We start from the raw sequence: 6,000 nt of genomic DNA, 5'->3' as shown, positions 1-6,000 counted from the left end.
TGCCTGAAATACATTGTCCTGTCCTGCGGGGACAACTTCAAACCAGGGTTCACCTGAAAGAAGGGGTGCATATGGGGGAAGAACAGAGAACTCGGGGACAGGTCGAGGATCTCCGATCCAGGCACAATGCAAGGTTTATAGAGACATCAGACACCTGCCTCCATCCCACCTTGCCCTTAGGGCAGGCTGCAAAGGAAGCATTCTCCTGCTAAATTCTCCTGTTACAAGTCCTCAGGGGGTGCTAGGAAGAGAGCAGAGCCTGGAGAGACTCTTTACCCGAGTTCCTTTGTCTTATCTCAGCAGGAGGTAGTTCACGCTTTCCGGTGTAGCAGCCTGCTCTACAACACAGAGGATTATCCTAACACAAAGGACCCTCCCAGCAGGTTCCGCCTAGCAGAAGGCTGCCTTTGCGTTCCCTGAGTCACAGTGGTGAATTATGGCTCCCGACTATACATTTGATTAGAAAGTCAGGAAAGACTGCTTCTCCAGCAGTGGTGGGGGACAGGGAGGTTGCCCAGCGGTCACGTGCTTGTCTCGCATATACAAGGCCCTGGGTTTAATCTCCACAACTGCTAAAAAGTAAGACAAAACAGAAACAACAAAACAAGTAACAGGCTGATGTCTTAGCAACAGTCTTTGTGAACTGTGACTCCAGCATCTTTATAAACTTCAAGTTTCCATCAGTTTCTCACATTCGTCATTTTTATGTCTGAACTGTTAGGTCAGTGGGAACCTGTATGAATTAGAGACGCCACCGTGGTGGTTTGAATTAGAATGGCTCTCATGGTCTTATGCATTGGAATTCTTGGTTTGCATTTGGTGAAATGGGTTGGGAAGGATTAGGAGGTGTGGCTTTGTTGGAGGAGGGATGTCACTGGGGGTGGGCTTTAAGGTTTCTAAAACCTATGCTAAGAAGCCTCAGGCGGCTCACTTGGTAAAGCACCAGACCTTAAGTCTGGAGGTCTGGGCTTCAAACCCAGATAGAACTATTTTAAAATGCTGCGTGTGGTAGCACAGGCCTGTAATCCCACTACTCGGGGAGGCAGAGGCAGGCAGAACTCTCTGAGTTCGAGGCCAGCCTGGTCTATAAAGCAAGTCTAGGACAGCCAGGGCTACACAGAAAAAGTCTATCTCAAAAAAAACAAAACAGGGATGGAGAGATGGCTCAGAGGTTAAGAGCACTGGATGCTCTTCCAGAGGTCCTGAGTTCAATTCCCAGCAGCCACATGGTGGCTCACAACCATCTCTGATGAGATCTGGTGCCCTCTTCTGGCATGCAGGCAGAATACTGTATGCATAATAAATAATCTTAAAAAACAAACACCCTATGGTCTCTCTGTCCACTTCATGGTTGTTGTGTGGACATGTGAGCTGTCATCCGCCCTGCCGTGATGCCAGGAACTCACCTTCTGATGAAAGCCCAATAAACTCTTTCTTCTATAAGTGGCCCAGGCATCTGCACAGCAGGAGAACAGCGGCTGAAACAGCTCCTTTGGTGGTTGATCTTCTTTGCCATCCTGGCTTGTTTAGACTCCCCAGGAGAACAGATTGATCTATGACAACACTTCCAGAAGATTAACTGAAGCTGGAAAACCCACCCTAAATGTGGGCTCATTCCCTAACATTGGGGGCAGAGCAAAAGCCAAATATTCAACAATTTCTCATCTCTTATAGATTATAGAACGCACACACAATACATGTTTACACACTCACACACACAATACATAATCACACACTATATATATAGTCACACACACACACCTTAATGCTGTCTGAGAAGTGTCACTTTTGATTACTCTAGTTGTACATAAAAAGCAGTTTCACTATCTCAAGTTGTCTAATAGTCTTTTTTTTTTTTCCCTTTGGTTTTTCGAGACAGGGTTTCTCTGTGTAGCCTTGGCTGTCCTGGACTCACTTTGTAGACCAGGCTGGCCTCGAACTAACAGCGATCCGCCTGCCTCTGCCTCCCGAGTGCTGGGATTAAAGGCGTGCGCCACCACGCCCGGCTCTTGTCTAATACTCTTAGGCTCACCTTCCAGATTCTGCTATTACACTGTGTGTAATAACAAACTAGTGTGTTATTTCATATACGTGTAAACATACCATTGTTAAAACATTCTGGTTAATTGATTTTCTTTTTCTTTTCATGTCAAGTAACTACATTCAAGCTACACACTGTCTTAGCTACCGTTTCTATTGCTGCGATGAAACATCATGGCTAAAGGCAAGTTGGGGGGAAAAGTTTATTTGGCGTACACTTCCACACCACAATCCTTTATCCGCGGAAGTCAGGGCAGGAACTCCAGGAGGGCTGCAACCTGGAGGCAGGAGCTGATGCGGAGGCCGTGGAGGGTGCTGCTGACTGGCTTGCTCAGCCTGCGTTCTTACAGAACCCAGGACCACAGCCCAGGGATGGCAGCACCTACAATGGGCTGGGCCTTCCCCCATTAATCACTAATTGAGAAAATGCCTTACAGCAGTATCTCACGGACGCATTTCCTCAACTGAGGCTGCTTCCTCTCTGATGAGTCAGCTGACACACACCCAGCCAGTGCGGTGTCAGATAGCTGAAGTTCAGTTCTCCTTTATAACACATAGAGAATGCTGCAGGATTTCTGTCTCTAGCAGATCGAAATTTTAATTCCTATAATTTCAGAGCACAAAAAATGATAGGATTTCTTACATTAATACCACATTCATTTGTTCCTAGTCAATGGTGGGCAACCTAAACCAGACACTTCCCTTCAATTTTATCCTGGTTTTTCCTTACCTAATACAGAGCCAGACAACACAAGGTAGATAAGTACTACAGCAGGATACAGATTACTTGATTCTTCTTGGTTGGGTAAGACAGCAACTTTATATAGGGAAGCAAATGTGTAAACGGCCAACGCGTGTCAGGACCACCCAGTAGTCTAAAAACACGAATCACTGGTTCAAGGATGAACAATGGCGAAGATGATGAACCGCAATGCCAGCAGTGTGGGAAGGAGGCGAGGTGGGACAGGCTTACCCCACTGAAGAATTTTCCCATGTCGTATTGGAAATTGACAGCAAAACCCCTCATCATATCTGAGCCTAGAACTCAATTCTGCACACACAAATACAGATGCTCTTTCATTTACTGTCGGGGTTGTCCCTACGAACCCATCATAAACTGAAAATACACCTAGGATTCAGGCCTGTTGCTCAGCGATGAACTGCGTACTTATCATGTGTAAGGCCCTGGTTCATCCTCAGCACCCAAAGGAGACTGGGAGAGAGGCATGGAAAGGAGAGGAGAGAGCTAATTCACCCAACCCACTGACATCTCAGCTTGGCAATACTTGGAGCGTGGATTACTGACTGTAGCTGACGGCCAGCATCACTGAAGTGTTCTCCTGCATAGTGTAAGCCCAGGGGAAACAGTCTAAATCAAGGCCAGGCATGGTGGACACCTGCAATCTCAGCACCCAGAAGGTAGAGGCAGAGATAAGAGAGCAGGAGTTCAAGGCTACCTTCAGCTACAAAACAAGTTCAAGGCCATCCTGAGATACCTGAGGCTCTGTCTCAAAACAAAACCAAACAAAAATCCAACATTCAAAAAACAGTTACTACTGAATGTATTTTGTTTTCAAATGCTCCTAAAGTTTAAAAATCCTGAAATTGTAAGTCAGGAACTATCTGCACACAATAAAAGTATGGACTTTTAGAGCTGGGTGTGGTGGTGCACGCCTTTAATCCCAGCACTTGGGAGGCAGAGGCAGGTGGATCACTGTGAGTTCGAGGCCAGCCTGGTCTACAAAGCGAACCTAGGACAGCCAAGACTACACAGAGAAACCCTGTCTCAAAAAACCAAAAAACCAACCAACCAACCAAACAAACAAAAAAAAAGGTATGGACTTTTAAAAGAAGGCAGCATGCATATGCCAAAAGAAAACAGTACTTTAGAACCTTTATAAAAAGCTGTTTACGGGGCTGGAGAGGTGGCTCAGAGGTTAAGAGCACTGATTACTCTTCCAAAGGTCCTGAGCTCAATTCCCAGCAACCACATAATGGCTCACAACCATCCTAAGTGAAATCTAGTGCCCTCTTCTGGCATGCAGGCACACATACAGTACAGAATACTGTGTAAATAATACATAATAAAAGGCTATTCATAATATTTAAACCAGCAGTATAGAATCAGTTTACATCTGTGCAGCCATCTTTATGAATGATAGATAAGATAGTGTGGGGGGGGCTGGAGAGATGGCTCAGAGGGTTAGAGCACTGCCTGCTCTTCCAGAGGTCCTGAGTTCAATTCCCGGCAACCACATGTTGGCTCATAACCATCTCTAACGTGATCTGATGCCCTCTTCTGTCCTGCAGGTATACATGCAGGAAGAGTACTGTATAAATAATTATAAATAAATAAATAAATCTTAAAAAAAAAAAAAAAGGATAGTGGTTTGAATTACAACAGCCACCATAGACTCATAGGGAGCAGCATTATTGGAGGTGTGGAGCCCTCTTTGGGTGGGCAGGCACACATGCAGGCAGAACATTGTATGCATAATAAATAATCTTTTAAAAAATTAACTGTGTCTGTGCAGATGCCCATGTACAATAGGGCATCAGATGTCCTTGCAGCTGGAGCTACAGATGGTTGTGAGCTGCCTGATGTGTGTGCTGGGAATTGAACCCAGAGCCTCTGGAAGAGTGTGTTTAACCATTGAGCCATCTCTCCAGACTGCAATTTCTCCTTTTTTTCCCCCTTGTTGTTGTTTTTGTTTTGTTTTGTTTTGTTTTTGAGTCAAGGTTTCTCTGTATGGCCCTGGCTGTCCTGGACTCTCTTTGTAGACCAGGCTGGCCTCGAACTCATATTCGATTGCCTCTCCTCCTCCCAAGTGCTGGGATCACAGGTGTGCTCTACCACACCTGGAGCAATCTCTCCATTTTATTCAGACCAGGATCCCAGGCAGGTAACAGTGCCACCCACAGTGGACAGGTCTTCCCACCTAAATTGACCTAATCAAAGTAATGTCCCACAGACATGCCCAGAGGCTTATCTTCCAGGTAATTCCAGGCCTCAGCAAACTGGGAGCTGAGATTGATCACCACAGTTGAGGTACGCAAGTGCAGATTTTTTTTTTTTTTTTTTTTTTTTTTTTTGCATTTCATTAAGAAGAGTATTTTAAAATGTCTCATGTCACTATCATATATACATATACATATATGTATAATGAAAATTTCTACGTATATATGTACAAATGAGTAGCATCATATAAGAACGTTATTAATGGAAATTGTTGTTCAGAGGGTTTATTTTAAAGAGATTTATTTATTATGTTTACAGTGTTCTGCCTGCATGTACACCTGCAGTCCAGTAGAGGGCACCAGATCTCATTACAGATGGTTGTGAGCCACCATGTGGTTGCTGGGAATGGAACTCAGGACCTTTGGAAGAGCAGGCAGTGCTCTTAACCTCTGAGCCATCTCTCCAGCCCCCAGAGGGTTTTTTCGTATTGATTTTACTTATATTTAATTATGTGTATGTGTGTATATGTGCCTGTGTGACTGTGAGCTGTGGTTGCCCATGGATGTCAGATTTCCTGGAGCTGGAGTTACAGGTGGTTGTGGGCTGCCCCATGTGGGTGCTGGAAAGCAAACCTGGGTCTTCCCACGAACAGCATGAGCTCTTAACGACTTTGCCATCTCCCCAGTTCCCTGTTAACCTTTAATGCTTAATCTAACACAGTCCTAAAAAGCCTCCCATACAACTTTAGACTTTTGTACTTTTTGTCCCCAAAGATGATTTCCAAGACACTGTTAAGAACCAAGAACAGAATGCATGCCTCTTTTGTTTGATTGCTTTAAAATTATCTATCTAGACACCTGAACTACATTTCAGGAAAGCAAAATATTAGTTATGCCAAAGGACGAATTGGGAGTGACAAAGATGTAAATCACGAAAATAAGAGTAAATGTTCCTAGTTAAAAACCAAAAACTGGGCCGGGCGTGGTGGCGCACGCCTTTAA

Source organism: Acomys russatus, chromosome 18 (genome assembly GCF_903995435.1).
Source record: "Acomys russatus chromosome 18, mAcoRus1.1, whole genome shotgun sequence".
Classification (NCBI taxonomy): domain Eukaryota; kingdom Metazoa; phylum Chordata; class Mammalia; order Rodentia; family Muridae; genus Acomys; species Acomys russatus.
Note: the sequence above shows the minus strand (reverse complement) of the source record.